Source organism: Mustela nigripes, chromosome 3, assembly GCF_022355385.1.
Source record: "Mustela nigripes isolate SB6536 chromosome 3, MUSNIG.SB6536, whole genome shotgun sequence".
In the NCBI taxonomy this organism is placed as follows: domain Eukaryota; kingdom Metazoa; phylum Chordata; class Mammalia; order Carnivora; family Mustelidae; genus Mustela; species Mustela nigripes.
In genome coordinates, this window is record NC_081559.1 from 58,936,409 (window position 1) to 58,953,323 (window position 16,915).

The 16,915-nt window shown below is 33.9% G+C and overlaps 1 protein-coding gene across 1 annotated transcript in view; it reads right to left on the reverse strand.

Annotated features, from left to right (window-relative positions):
* The window catches only part of KCNH7 (potassium voltage-gated channel subfamily H member 7), a 485,779-nt gene that overhangs the window by 434,386 nt on the left and 34,478 nt on the right, over positions 1 to 16,915 (reverse strand). The gene's annotated exons all lie outside the window — the stretch shown is intronic.

The following is a 16,915-nucleotide window of genomic DNA, read 5'->3' on the forward strand; positions in this document are numbered from 1 at the left end:
TTGACAGTCTAACCTGGCAGCAAGAAGTGTGTGGTTTCTCAGATTGATTGCGTCTCTAATGATATCACTGTTGTTTCTGAACTTCACTTCCATGGCTCCTCCCACAATTATATGAGGTTTAATGTCTTTGAGAAATTCCTTATCCCTTAACATTCATTAGTGACCACTCGTTAGTGGAGCTTCCTGATCCAATCCATTTACAAAAAATTGTCCATTTGCTTCAACATTTGATAAACTTAGCAATTATTGGCAAGTTTTGGAAAACTGAAAAAGGAATGTTAAGTCCTTGGCTTAGGCCAACAATGTTTTGAGGTATTTTCAGGAAGGCTTTATTGTAGCAGACAGAATACTGATTTTATAGCCTGATCCAAGGTTTAAGAATACCATCTAATCCCAACTTCTGCTTCTGAATACAATCCATTTGGAAATGAGAGCAGATGTTGACAGAGATGTAGTTGTCAGTCTGATGCCTCAGCAAACACTCTTTAAGAAAAGACAGCGTGAAACTAGATTGAATAAATATCGTCTCTTAAATTTATTTTACCAATCCTTTTAGCTGTATCCCCCAAAGGTGACATTTCTAAGATGATGAATACATTTAGTGTTGCCACTAAAACTCAGCAGAGTCTATACGTTAATACCACAGCTTCGAACATAAGACACCCACATTAAAGAGAATTTTTCTGCATGTTTTAGTTTGAAATGTAAATGAATGTTTGACTTATTCATCAGTAATTCCAGACTTCAGATTTTCTCCTTTCTAAATGTATTGAGCCGCATTCTAGTTGCGGCTCAAAGTGCTAATAACGACTATGTTTGAGTAAAACATATGTTGATATCCTTTGAAAAGAAACCGTGTTTGAGGAATTCATTTGATTTTTATTCAAGCGAAACTCCCATTAAATCTGAATTTACATTGTTTCTATCATTTGGATTTGGTGAAATGCAGACAGCCTGTAGAGAGCAGTGGAAGTCTTCAGTAAATTAAGGTTTAAAAAAAAAAAAAAGACTTAGATGTTACTCAATACTATTGACACAAAGTCAACAAGAATTGATTGAGCTAATATATATTATAGATTCTCAATTACAGATTCTCTAATATATATATTATAGATCCTCTATTCATTTTATTCATTGCTGATGAATATGTCAGACATTCATTTACATTTCAAACTGAAATATGCAGAAAAATTGTAGATTCTCTATTACATTGTTTTACTTAATCCTCCTGACTATTCTGTGATCTGGTTTTACAGAATATGGAGCTTCTGAGAGGTTAAACAGTTTGCCCATATTCTTAGCACCAATAAGTGACAAAGCCACTGTGCAGACCCTGGCATATTAACTACAAATTAGCATTCCTTCCTTCAATCTCTGTAATGTTAGGCATGGAAATAATATTTTATTTTATTTATTTCTCATTATTTTATTTTATTTATTTCTCATTTTTAATTTATTATTTATTTTATATTTTATTTCTCATTATACCCTTACCAGGGGTATGTTAATTCTCCTATTGTCCATTACATAGACACTGACTTGAGCACTGAAGAATTAACTTTAAGCTGAGTGGTTTTGTGCTTTATTTTATTTAAATATCTCCATTAAGTATTAGAAAGAGCTTAAAGCCTGAGGACGCCAGAGCCACCTTTTTGCAAACTTGGCAACATCAGGCAAATGACTCTCTGAGCTTCATTGTTCTTATCCACAAAAACAGCAGGCAGATCACCTTAACCCCAAGATTGCAGTGATGGGTCAAATGCAGTCTGGTGTTTGATAAAGGTTAGATTCCCTTCCTTTCCTAAAGATTCCATGGGCAGCATTGGTTAGGATACATTATTATTCTGTATAACTTCATCACATACATAAGGGAAGAAGGAAACTTTGACAAAATTGTCCTGTTTTACTAACAGTGGTATTTCATAAGCTTTTAATTTAGAATAGAGTTAAGTCTGGACCAATGGAATATAATGTTTTTTTTAACTCCTTGTTAATCTCCACAGCATTATGACCAGCCCACAAGAGGAGGAAAGGGGGATACGGAAAGGTGCTGAGGTGGTTTGGGAGAGAGTGGTCTCCTAGACCTCTTCCAACTTCTGTTTTCAATTCACCAGTAACAGCTGACATAGACACAACACAAATGGACTCTGCTATTCAAAGAGTCTGCACTAGAGGCACCTGGGTGGCTCACTAGGTAAAGCCTCTGCCTTCAGCTCAGAGGGGGATCTGGGGACCTGGGACTGAGCCTGGCATCGGGCTCTCTGCTCAGCAGCGAGCCTGCTCCCTCTCTCTCTGCCTGCCTTTTTGCCTACTTGTGATCTCTCTTTCTGTGTCAAATAAAAAAAATATTTTAAAAAAGAGTCTGCACTACTTCTTAATTTTTTATTTTTTAAACTCATATAAAATATTGTCATCTATACATATATTTCACTTTTGAAAGGAAATGTTAGCTTGTCATGAAACAGCATAAATTGAGAACCACCAATGTTTTTAAGTGCTATGAATCACTTTTAGCCTGAGACAAATATACCAGTTAGCAACATTTGTTCATAAGATCGATGGTCTTAAATACAGCACTTTAATAAAACCCATACTTTTCTGTTAACTTCTTACTCTATCATTGTAGCTCGTTTTGTATGATAATCTTTAGTATATCACCACCACTTATTTTATATAAATTTTTTTTAACATTTCACTCTTTTATTGATTTATGATCATAATTCGCTGTTGGCTAGTTATCCAGACTTCCTTCACTGGAATTTTTGTAGTCAGTTTAATCTGACTCTCTGGACATTTAAGTAAGTGAGTTGAAAAGGAAGACTTTCTGTGTTTTCGTTTTTCTATTTCTCTGGCTTCCAATACTACTTCCCATTCAGGGTGCATGTGGAGTTTTTGCTTGTTTATTTTGTGGGGGGAGCAGGAGTAGGTGGGATTTTTGTTTTAGTTGTTGCTTTTGTTTATCGCCGTTGTTGTTGAGTTCTTTGGTTCTTTTGGACAACTTTCTCAGGTAAGAATCTGAGACCAGGGCTGCTTAGAATCTAGAATCTTTTGAATCTGGATATTGATTTGTGACTGTACCACTTTAATTAGGCTATTAATTCTCTAATAATTTAATGATTTTAATGGTTCTGAAAACTTCTAAAACTGGCAATATGAACCAATTTTCACAGAGTACTACATGCTGGGTACTATTCTATGAGCTTGACATCTATCAATTCCTCCTTACAACAAACCCAGCAGATAGACATTATTACCTCCATTTAATAGACAAAAGAACAGGCCTAAAGCTAAGTCACTTATGCAAGGGCACATAAGGATGCAAAATCCAAAGTGGTCCCAGAGCCAGTATTCGGCCCTTGGAAGTGTGGTTTCAGAACTCTCGTACTTCTACTAGAAGCAAAACAAGTTTAAAAACCAATGTAATTTTATAGATTGAATAAAAGTTGGCATAATGTTTTTAACAGTGCCTTAAAGGGGCACCTGGATTGCTCATTGGGTAAAGCCTCTGCCTTCAGCTCAGGTCAGGTCATGATCTCAGGGTCCTGGGATCAAGCCTCGCATGGGACTCTGCTTAGCAGGGAGCCTGCTTCTTCCCCCTTCCTCTCCCCCCCCCCAACTCTCTGCCTGCCTCTCTGCCTACTTGAGATCTCTCTCTCTGTGTCAAATTTAAAAAAAAAAAAATTTAAAAATTAAAAAAACATGTTTACCCTGAATGGAAATTTTATGGCAAAATAAGGAAATAAAGATAGATGGATGGATAGCTAGCTGGCTAGCAAAGGAAGGAAGGAAGGAAGGGAAAGAAAAGACCAAGAGGGAGGAGGAAGGAATTTGATCATCTTTGTGTCAGGGACTGACTCAGAAGTATCATATACTTAATGTCTGATATATGTGTATGCAAAATCACTCCTTGTTCTTTGACTATAACCAACAAGTAATTGCAGATAGTATCACCTCTCCCCTCCTCAAACACAATTCCTCTCATTGCTGGTCTAGAAAGAGTGTGAGAAAAACCAGAGAAAACGTTACAGCTGTAGCCTCTATATACCCACTATAGCACTCATATATTAATTGCCAGAGTAATTTCCACAAATATGCAATAACTACTGTCCTTATAATGTTTTCTTTTTCTCTCACACATATGCTCTTCCATACATTTATACTCTTAATTCTGCTTCTACTGCCTATATGAGAAAAGAGCCTCAGAGGAACTTTTTACTTGAATAAATTGCCTAAAGTCACTGTACTAATGAGACTTACCAAACCAATTTTTATTGTATCATTTATGTATTCCTACTATTAATACACAATAATGCCTTTCAAAAGGCCTAACTTTGAACTCTAGCATGATTTAAGTCTTAGAAGAATTTGACATAGACAAATGACCTTATTAATATGTATAGAAACACATTAATTTTATTTCTTGATATCCTGTGGTTTTAATAGTTTTAAAAGTTCTGATTCATGACCTTGAGTAAAATACATATCAGAAGCAGTGAAATTACACTTTCCATTTTTTTCTTTTTAAGTTATTCATTGCACTTTTAGCTATTTTGCCCAGTCAGTAATTAAGAACATGCTTTAGTTTTTATATCATTAAAATGAATAAGTAACCACAAAATCTATATTCTTTGGCAATGAACTCATTTCGTAGATAAAAAAGGACTATTAATTAGCTTCAGATTAAGGTTTGCCTTGTATGGTATCAATAATTTAATACTATATGGTCAGTAATTAGATAACAATTACTTTCTATTAAGATCTTTTTTGTCATTACAAAATTTAGTGGATAAATTGGAATGAAATTGTTTAAAACTTTACACTTTCAGGAGAGTTTGGTAATGAAGAAAGAGAAGAATAGAGAGAGGAAGCAGCAACAATTACAAGGAATTTAGAACACAGGTATGTTTTAAATTTCTTGTTTTGATTCCAAGAACACCTTTAACATGGTTAAAATAGGATGGTTAGATGGTTAAAATAGGATGAAGTCGGTCCTGAGGGCAACGCCCCACCACTGACTCCTAACAGTTCTTGAGTCCTAACTTCAGGATCCATGCTTTGTATTCACTGACTATTAGCTCTGAAAATCTACAATTCTAAATCTAGCAAAGGAGAAGACTATCAGAGAAGCTGTACATTTAGACTGTGACATGGAAGGTTCCTCTGGTCATACTGAGATGCGTTGTGAAACCTCTGTAGAATAGAGACCATTTCTCGTTATTTAATCTTGAGAAATAGGAGTTTATGTCTACGGGATTCATACACAATTTAAGATAATAGTTGTGAACACCTTGCTCTGACTGGTTCCATTTCTACAGTGAGAGAGGAGAGCATCCTAGGTCCTGTCCTACCTATGAACAAATCTAAGAGCACAGAATCATGCACGTACTCTATGCAGAGAATCACAGATGGATGCCAGCTATTTTACTTCTGTGAAGTGCAAGAGAGAAAAGTTAAAAAAAAAAATGCTGCCTCAAAAAATAAAAAATAAATCCTATGACAAGCATAATTAGGCCCAAGGAACAAACAAATGGGATATTTGAAATTCCAGTAAGTTAGCTTTTTAAAAAGTTGTTTATACAGACCATGAATTACAATAAAAGAAGAACACAGTTACTGGAATCAGAGAGGCTGGGTTCTGAATCTCGTATCTACCGCTGATCCATGTCTCAACATTGGGTTAGTCATTTAATTTTTCTGACTCTTACTGTTCCTGTTTGTAAAATGGGCATCACAATCTGAAAGAGTTCCTGAGAGACTGAATGTGGTACCTAAGGGGCCAAGCCATAGCACAACACATGATAGACAGCACGCCCAACACTGTTTAACAAGGAGACCTTTCCATCGATACGAATGAATGAGAGTCCATTGGGATTGTAGTATTTTGCCCAGTGACATACTTAACCATCTGCCTCAGGTGAGCTTAGTGGGCTCAGGCACCTCCTTAATCATAGTAAATTTAGAGGTTTTCTCCCTATGTAACACAGTTATATTACTGACCTGTGGTCATATATTACCCAGCTTGTCTTAGATGGTATAATAAATAAAATAAATGATAGTATTTCCCATCTCTTCTCCTTTTTAAAAAGATTTTACTGATTTATTTGACACACATAGAGAAAGAGAAGCAGCAGTGGGAAAGGGAGAAGCATATTCCCCTCTGAACAGGGAGCCCGATGCAGAACTCGATCGCAGGACCCTGGGATCATGTCCTGTGCTAAAGGTAGCTGCGTAACCTGCTGACCTACTCAGGCTCCCCTCCCATGTCTTCTCCCCTCCTCAGAAAAACATTTCTGAGGACGGATACCACCCGTGGCTCTTCAGTAGTAGTAGTAGTAGCAGTAGTAGTTAAGTATAATATACTCTACATTATGCTTAGCATGGCACATATGTGAACATTTAACAAGCCATTTTTCCTGTGGACTAGCAACAGCAGGGTGTCTATAAGAGAACTGTAGGTTCAGAAAAATAAGCTGTGTTCATGTTGTTTGATAGTCATCACTCAGGACTTTAAAGAAAACCTGTTTTTGTTTAATCATGTTTTATTTTTAAATTTTTAATCTCTTTGTATATAAAATAGCCGCAAGAGATAGGAGATCAGAAAATATCTCCTTTTCTGACCTGACTTAATCTCATTTCAGTCTGAGAAGGAGGCTTCCATGTGTAAAACTCTGAGGCAGGTGCCACAAGGACACATGCATTTAGGATGCACACTCACCTGGTTGGACTATAATCTAGTTGAAGGATGGCAAGGCAATATGACAAGTACATTAATTACAAGAAATAATATGGCGAAGTCGCGTCTACTGGAACCACAGAAGGTTGATATATTCTCATCTCTCACAGCCTATGGTCACCAATAATTGTAGTCTTTTGCTATGAACTTCGATTTGTTCTTAAAAATCCCCAACAATGTTTCATCAGAGTCAGTTATCTATTTGGCGTCCTTACATTATGATGTTGTGATTCTTTCTGGAAAACACATAAGTCACCTAAGAGAGCTGATCCATTCATTAGTAGATATTAGGATATCAACATCTTCTATTTGAACCGAGAAGTTTAACATTACTCAGCAGAAAACAAGAGCTGTCATAGGGATGAAGAACTAACATATCTTCAGGGGCCAAGTGATTATAATAAATGAGTGTAATGGGCTGTAAGTGAAAACAAGACTGGCTGGACTGGGGCTATAGCAGAACAGACACACAGGGGCATTCAAATGAAACACTGTCGAGAACAAAATGAAAAGAAATAGAAGGAATCTTTGGACTATTTCTAGCCTGTGGGCCACTGTTGCAAACCCCTGATCTGTAACATAAATGTTAATGGTATGGGAATGAGGTTGTCAATGTCGATCTTTAAATGTGATAGCACAGTGGGCAGCATGGACCCACAGGCAGCTGTAAGTTCCAGAAGCAAGAGCACCATTTTGCTTAAGGCAAAGCCTATTTGTACTAAGGCTGCTAACTGGACGTGCAGCTGGAACTGGAAGTTCATTTAAGGTCAGACAGCAATATTATGCAAATTAATCAGGTATATAACATTATAGATCTGGAGATTTCAATTGTTGCATTAGCTGTCTATAGTGGCCCATTTCTGAATTAAAAGGGAGATTAATTCTGATTTTTTCCTGCTTGATAAAGTACAATAATGACAAGAATAATATTGTTTATAATATGAATTTAAACACTCTTTAAAGAAATACAAATTTATCTGTTTTCAGTAAATGAAAAAACGATGGTTAAGAAGATTTGTCCCCTTGTGCCCTATATATACTATATGTGGATATAACTTATAGCTTTTTTGTTTTCTGTAATAGAAACTTTCTTTCTAGAAAAAAAGTAATTTATTTACTTATTTACTTATTTTAATTTTTTTTCTTTTGTAAATGTTTATTGAACTCCTTTACAACACCAAACAATTGTGCTTTTAAGTCAGAAATTTACAACATTTAGATAAAAGCTTGTTTGTACAGGACCATTTTTCTGGCTGATCGGTGGAACACACGCATCGAGAAAATGACTTAATGTCCAGTACTAAATTACCTATCATTCCAAGTTCATTGCTCTGGAGGCCTTATGAATTCCTTACATCTCCTTTGATTCCCTAGACACTAGGGGTAAATGGTGTCTTTCATTTTTGCTTAAGTCATTAAAGATAATACCCTCCTTCCTAGGTCTCACTGGAGCTGGGATAGAAATGATAATTATTTTAGAAACAAAGTATTTTAACAAGAAAATAAAAGCAGTTGGTCCAAAGGATTTTAAAATTTATATTATTTTTTTTCCTGTGAATTTACTCTCCCAGAGAATTTTTCTTTTTTTTTTTTCTTTTCTTTTTTCTTTATTTTCTGTCCTGGAGAATTTCTGAAGGAAATGTTGTGGAGCTAACACTCTTGGGAAGAATTTCAAACAAGATAAATTTTGCCAAAGTTTTCATTTGCATTATAATTGCTATAAATATAGTCAGGTTCTTAAAGTGACACACACAAATTTTAGAATATTATACATAGCTATTTCAAAGTCTTCATTGCACATTCTATAATGTGTGATATAATCTTAAACAACTTTTTAGGATTCATTTTCTGTGAATGCTTTGTTTCCTTAGTTTAAGAATATAGTGACAGATCTAATCCAAATACACAATAGTTGAAATTTTGGTTCAAACCAAAATAATCCACTATATACATTGAACCCCTTATGTCTTTTTGGTTTTGTCACTTCCTTAAAAAGTAGACAGTCTGAATAAGTCTTCTATTCAAATGTTTTCTTTAAAAATACTGTCTTAAACAAAACCATTTTTAAGATTAAAAAATAGAAAATGTCTTATAGAACATGTTAATGGAAGAGTTAAAACAATCTTTATACTATTTTTTTTTCCTTATCAAGTGCTTAATATGTACCAGGCACTAAACTGTAAATAAAAAGTGTAGGACCCATAAGGGGACCCTGCAATTCAATAATGAAGATGGAAAATATAAACAACATATAAACAATAAACAAAATATAAACAGTTAACAACAATTATAATATGGGAAACCAAATACCTGTTTTATCTATGTGTGTGTGTGTGTGTTTATACACAAATATATACATATTAACATATATATATTTCATTATAAGAACATTTAATATGAGATCTATTCTCAAAAGAATTAAGTATACAAAACAGTATTGTTACTTATAAGCATGAAGTTGTACAGACAATCTCTAGAACTAATTTATCTTACATAAGTGAAACTGTATCCCTGTTGATTAGCAACTCCCTATTTCCCTCTCTTCCTTTCACAACGCCAGCCCCTGGCAACCACAATTCTACTCTCTGTTTCTGAGTTTGACTCATGTAGATTATCTCATAGACGTGGGATCATGCAGTATTTGTCCTGTGACTGGTTTATTTCACTTGGTATAATTTCCTCAAAGTCAGTTCATATTGTCACATGTTGTAGGATTTCCTTCTTTTTAAATGCTGAATAATATTCCATTGTATGTATATATCATATTTTCTTCACCCATTCATCTGCTGATGAACATTTAGGTTTTTTCACATTTTGGCCGCTGAATAATGCTGTAGCGAACGCAGGAATGCAAATATCTCTTTGAGATCCAGATTTTAATTTTTTGGATAAATATCTAGAAATGGAATTGCTGAATTGCATGTAGTTTTGGCTTTATTTTTTTGAGGAACCTCCATTCTGTTTTCAACAGTGGCTGTATCAATCTATATTCCCACCAATGGTGCACAATGGTTCCAATTTCTTCACATTCTCTTCAACAACTGTTATCTTTTGGGTTTTTGATAATGGCCAATATTATTCTTGGTTTGTTTTTCCTATTTTCAAAAATCTGGTTCCCAATTAATGACAGAACGTTTCTGTACCTCAAACTCTTGAGAGATAAAAGAATTTTCAACTTTCTTATCATCAATACACCTGAAAGAAATGGGAATAACAGAGGATTTTTTGAAAGACATTCTTGCTAGAAATTCTGTTTTGTCTTTGAAATAGAACAACGAATAGACTTTTAATACTTGTTGATGATTTTCAATGATGGACCCTATAAAAAATGAGTTCTCTCACCAGTTTTCTGTTGGGTTGTATTTGAGCAGAGTTAGTTATATATCTATCACCAAAGACCCCCTGAGTGAAGAATCATTGAAGAAATGTATTTTATTTTTTCAGTACCAGGGAGAGCTTTGCTTCCCCAGAGAAACAGATGTTTTCTCCTTTTTAACTGGCCCTTTCTACATTTTCCTTAAGCTGTCAAGAAATTCAGTGCCAAATTCAATGCTCAAATATAGCAATTATGGGGTCTGAATGATGTATATATTGTTTTTTTTCCATAAATATTCCTTTTAACTTTTGTAAAAAAGTAAAATTCTGTTTTAGTCTCAGGAAAAAATGTTTTATTATTGAGTTGCATATATCTTTGCTAGGGCAGTTACCTATTTCTTGTGAAATGATATGAAGCATGGGACATAATCAATGAATTAATATTTTTTAAAGATTAGGTAAACATTGATATCATCAATCATTATAACCAAGATCTTAAATTTTTAGAAGACTTGTTTTGCATGTCATTATAAGTAGTCTCTTCTATTTTATCAGTTGGTTCTATTCAAAAATTATCTTGTATTTATAAAACCAAAAATTTTAAAACTCAAATATGAGTATATAAATGCTCAAGTCCCCCCCTTTTTTCATCCTTAGAGTACTTAAACATTTTGAGGCTCAAAGGATACCAAACACCAAATTTGAGCCAATTTGTGTATTACAGCAAAGCACAGGTGCAAAGGAAACAAACTGCTATCACACAGAACATTTTCAGTTTTGGTAAAAACAATTTTTGTGCCTGGTTTTCATTTTAAAGGCTTAGGAAACCCAGGGACCATCAATTATACATCTGTCCTTTCTGTATTTATGTACCTACCGGGCTTATCTAAGTGTAAGAGAGTGGTTTTGTATTATAAATATAAAATATTTCATTTCATACACACACACACACATACACATACACTGTCTACACAGACACTGTGAATAGCTTCAGAATGGGGAGAACCAACTCAAACCCTCCAAATGCAAGAAATAGAAATATGCATATTTTATCTTTTACCAGAGGAACAGAGCTCTTATCAACATATCATCACAACAAACTAGCAGGAGCCTAGGGGCATACACTGAACCTTCTAAAAAGAAGGAAAAAGGATGGCTGGTAAAAAAAAACTTCCCCAGTGTAGAAAGGTGAGCTGCCCAGGTGCAGCACTGTAGAAGAAGAAAGAACCAAGGGCTTTTGCTAGATCATTTTAAGGCAAGTTATGATCATCATTAGTATTTTCAATTTGTATTGTATATGCTATTATTACCTATGTTAATTAGTTCATATCTTCACCCATCATGTCTAACTTCAAAACTTTGATTAAAGCAGTTGAATTCCAGGATATTTCAAGCCCTAATTCCAAATACTCCACCAGGTGCACTTTGAAGCATTTAGCCCAACTGTCACAGTAAAGAATATTATTTATTATCCACCCATAATGGAATAGTGTATTATTGGGTCAAATTACTATGTTTTTAGAAGACATTATTCATGCAGATGAACAAGAATAGCACTTGTTAACACTAACAATACCAACAAAAAGCTGCAATGGCTCCTATTATTCCTGTGTTTTAGAATATAAAATATAATAATCATCAATGTTGACATGAATGTTACATGTCAAAGTGCCAGACCTTTGATGCCTTCATGACATTTAAAGCTCTTTGAAGAACTCCTAGCTTTAGAGTAGTACAAGAGTAGTATAAGTTATCCTGTTTTCTTGTATGCTTGTCCTGTTTATTTAAAAATTATGTCTTGTGTGTCAGGGGGTTTGTGTTTGGAAAGGGATTTTTTAAGGTGACAGTACTTAACAGATTTTTCTTGCTGGCTTGTCTCTCCTGGTAGGAAAAGGAAAATGTACTCAAATAGTACATGCATATATTGACTTTTTATTTCACATTCTGATGTAAAATTCATGTTTTATTTCTTTTTAAATCTATATTTAGGTTTATGCAAGAATACAGACAAGTGTTGTTCATCTTTAAAAGAAGGAAAAATTCATTTTGATGTATTTGGAACTAATGTGAAAATGGGTAAATATGTTTACAAAACAAATGCCCAATATTTTGTAGATTTAAATAAAACTATCCCCAAATTAAATAAATAATGGGGGAGGAATTTATAATTGGGGACTTAAAATACAAAAAAGGTTTTCTTTCTTGATTTAAATATTTGAAGCTAATATAAATATTGAGGACACTAAAATTAATAGCAGAGATGATAATTCTCAACAAAGTAATTTTCTTTTTCTTTTTTATTTACAGAAGCAAACTCTGGAATAAAAAAAAATAGTAAGATTCTGAAGTAATTTCTTAAAGCATCCTTTTTTTCCTTACCAAGAATGTCATATTCAAAATAATTTAGCACCATAAAAGTTACATAATCATTCTGACATTCTTAAAAGGCAACACAATCATTTTTCATCAAAATGGATGCAGCATAGAGATGCTTTAAAACTCACATATTATCCCATTCAGCAATTTTGTGCACATTATGAAAAGTAAAAGCACTGTGATAGCTTAGACATCCTTGCATCACAATAAATCAGGAATTATTTGAGAATACTAAGCACTGAAAACCATTAAGACAATTAATAACAATAATCAAATACTAAGCCAGGAAAACCCATACCTAGAGGTCTTTCTGAAACTTAACAATTTAATTAATAACAAGTAGTTGGAAGAAGGAGCCATGACTGTGCTTTAATGAGTTCCTTACTGACTTAGGACTTAATCACGGCCTTATATTTAGCTATCCATTAATACCTGTTGACTTAACATTGTTTTCTCAGCCTATTAGTTAGTGAATTGTACTCATCAGCACAATTATATTCCAGTACAAGAATATTATATTTCACAGGTTTGCAAACTATAGCGTGAATCAGAATCATCCAAGAGGCTTAAATTAGAGATTTCTGGACTTCTGATTTTAAAACCAAAGCAATTTAATTTTATTTTCACTCTCTCACCCTCAATTACACTCTTTCTCTGAGTAAGAGAATGGGGATACCTAAATGCCCAGACATTGAATTTTCTTATCTTATTGCCTCAAAGAATTATGCAGATTTATAATATCATTCTAAACTAACTCTAAGTTTAGGTAACTCGGTTTTAGGAAACACAACTGAACGAAGATAATAATATGTTATTTATAACCTACAATTTTTTGAGTTCTTACTATATACTGTTTTGTAATACCAGAAAATAGTATATGCCCCAAATTATTACTATGGTTTATAGATTTCCTTATCTCAGTAATTCATGGATAGCAAGCAGGCAATTACCAATAGTTATCATGACTCTTAATAAAAAAAAAAATGATCCCACTGCTTAGTCTTCAAATTTTAGTCAGTGTCACAATTCACAATATGCTTTAGAATATTCTCTTAAAGTCATCAATGGAAGAAATATTAGTAATCTGAGACAATATAAACTGTCCTAATAAGGAAATGATATTTTGTATTCCATTAGACATTTACACCACTGGCAATACTAGATGTTTGAATGGAATGTATGGTTTCAGTAAAACTACAGTTGTGGGAATAAGAAATATTATTTTTTAATGAGGTTAGAGCTATTAAAATGATAATTAGTAGCCAGATTAACTCTTAAACTAAAAGTACTACCTAAACTTGCTGGTACTGACCATAATATAGATCACATATTTTTTTTTTTAAAGATTTTATTTATTGATTTGTCAGAGAGAGAGCGAGCGAGAGCGAGCACAGGCAGACAGAATGGCAGGCAGAGTCAGAGGGAGAAGCAGGCTCCCTGCAGAGCAAGGAGCCCCATGTGGGACTCCATCCCATGACGCTGGGATGATGACCTGAGCTGAAAGCAGCTGCTTAACCAACTGAGCCACCCAGGCGTCCCTAGATCACATATTTTAATGATTTTCTTTCTTTTTTATTTTAATGATTTTCTATATGATATTTTTAAACACATAGATTATACAGTGATCAAATTATAGGAAGTCAAGGGTCTGAAAACAAAGCTAATGGTTTATTTGCATTTGTAAAACCCAAAGTTTAACATTCCTTTGCAAGTTGAAAATAAAGAAAACATAAAGTAGAAAAATGACTTCTAGATAATTTATATAACATGGACCTTGAAACCATTTACTATTTATATTCCTTGCATTTATGCACTCATTTTTCCCCCTCTCTCTCTCTCTCCTTTCTTTCCTTCTTTCCTCTCTTCCTTCTTTCTCTGTTTCTCCCTTCTTTCCTTTCTTCCTTCCTCTCTTCCTTCCTTCCAATATAAAGCAATTTTAGGTTCACAGCAAAATGAAGTGGTAGATACAGCGATATATCCCTTGCCTCCACACATGCATAGTCCCCCTCCTCATTATCAACTTCTCCCACCAAAGTGGTACATTTGCTGTAATTGATAAACTAACATTTATACATCATTATCACTCAGAGTACATAGTTTGTATTAGGTTTCACTCTTAGTGCTGTATATTTTATGGATTCAGACAAATGTATAATGACGTATACCCACTATTACATACAGAGTATTTGTACTGCCCCCCAAATCCTCTGTGCTCTGTTTATTCATCCTTCCTTCCCTCTTAACCACAAGCAACCACTGATCTTTTTATTGTTTCCATGTGTAATTTTGCCTTTTCCAGAATGTCATAGAATTGGAATCATACAGTATGTAACCTTCTCAGCCTGGTTTCTTTCATTTAGTAATATACATTTATGATTCCTTCATGTGTTTTCATGGCTTGATAGCTCATATCGTTACAACACTGAATAATATTCCATTGTATGGATGAGTACAATTTATCCATTTACCTACTGAAACATATCTTGTTCTGATTTTTGATAATTATGAATAAAGCTGCCCTAAATATCCACATACAGATTTTTTTGTGGACATAAAAGAGAAAAAGTTCAAAGCTCCTTTGGACAAGTATCAAGGGGTACGATTGCTGGATCATGTGTAAGAGTCCTTAATTCTGTAAGAAACTACCAAACTCTCTTTGAAAGTAGTTGTACCATTTTGTCTTCCTATCAGCAATGAATGAAAGTTCTTCTTCCAAGTCCTTGCCAGCATTTAGTGTTGTTGGTGTTCCAGAATTTGGCCATTCTAATAGTCATATAGTGGTACTTCTTTCTTGTTTTAATTAGGATTTCCCTTATTTACCATGTGTATATCTTCTTTGGCAAGGTATTTGTTAAGTGCCTTTGGCCATTTTTTAATTGTTTATGTTCTTATTGCTGAGTTTTAAGTTCTTTGTATGTGTTGAGAAACCACACATCATCAGATATATGTTTTTGCAAGTATCTTCTCCCAGTCTGTGGCCTGTATTTTCATTCTCTTGACTGTTTCTTTTGCAGAGCAGAAATTTAATGATATTTAGCTTATGAATATATCTTTATTGGATTGTGATTTTGATGCTACATATGAAAAGTCAATGCCAACCCTAAAGGCATCTAGATTTTCTTCTATAAATCTCCAAGGAGTTTTACAGTTTTTCATTTCATATTTATGCCGAGATTCAATTTGAGATAGTTTTTGTGAAGGGTGTAAGTTCTATGTCTAGATTTTTTTTTTTGCATGTTTATGTCCATTTGTTCCAACACCATTTGTGGAAAAGACAAGTTTTTTCTCCATTGAATTGTCTTTGCTCCTTTGCCAAAGATCCATATCTATATCTATATCTATATCTATATCTATATCTATATTTATATCTATATCTAGTCTATTTCTGATATCTATTTCCATTGATCTATGTGTCTATTCATTTGCCAACACTATACTACCTTGATTATTGTAATTTTATGGCAAGTCATGAAGAGGGGTAGTGTCAGTTCTCCAATTTTGTTCTCCTTCAATATAGTGTGGGCTATTTTGTTTTATTTTTTTCTTCCTTTTTTTTTTTTTTTTGACTCTCCATACAAATTTTAGATCAATTTGTTGATATTACAAAATAACTTGCTGGAACTTTGGGATTACTTTAAGTTTATAGATCAACATTGGGTGAACTGACATGTTGACAGGATCTATGAGTCTTTTTATCCATGAACATGGAATATCTCTTCATTTATTTGTTGTTCTTTGATATCCACTCTTTTTTACCTTTCCAACAAATATTCAGTGAAGGTCTGATTTATGCTAAGCACTGTATAAGGCTTTGGATCTGTGGTGATAGTCTTTACACTATTAAGCCTTTAGTATGGAAGGAATTCAGAAGGAGTTGATTAAATGAGATATTCTCTGAGAAGTAGGATCCAAATTCTCTTTTTCATAAGGTAATTTTGGAACTAGTTTCTCATCTCTAAGGACAAGCAGCTGTACATAAAAAATAATAGGGAGAAATGCTCCAAGTTTGTGAAGTAAAGGCAACTAGGGGTTGAATTTTGCCTGAAATAAGACATCATGCTAGTCTAACTTGGGTAGTCCAGTGTTTGCTCTGCAAGTCTCAGTACTTGAAGGGTGAGGGATGTTTTGATTAGCCAGATGTCCCGATAGATTTTTCTAATGCACTAACAGTTAAATTTTAGACAAATATGAGTCAAGATTTAGACAGAATCATTTTTGAGATCCATCAACTGAGAATTTGTTTCACTTAAAGATGGTTATTATCATTCACTAAGTAGTGATGTAAAACTAAATTACAGTTAACCCCTATGTTATAAAAGAGAAAAAGGTCAAAGAAAAAAAATATTTATCTGGCAACTGTTCTCACTCTTTTCTTGAGGCAATCTGAATAAGAAGTTAAAATAATTTGTATCAGCTTAAGTCATAGGTCCTTAATATTCTTTAGCTTCTTGTTTCTTGTGATAGGAAGTTATTAAGAGCTAAATCTTTAAG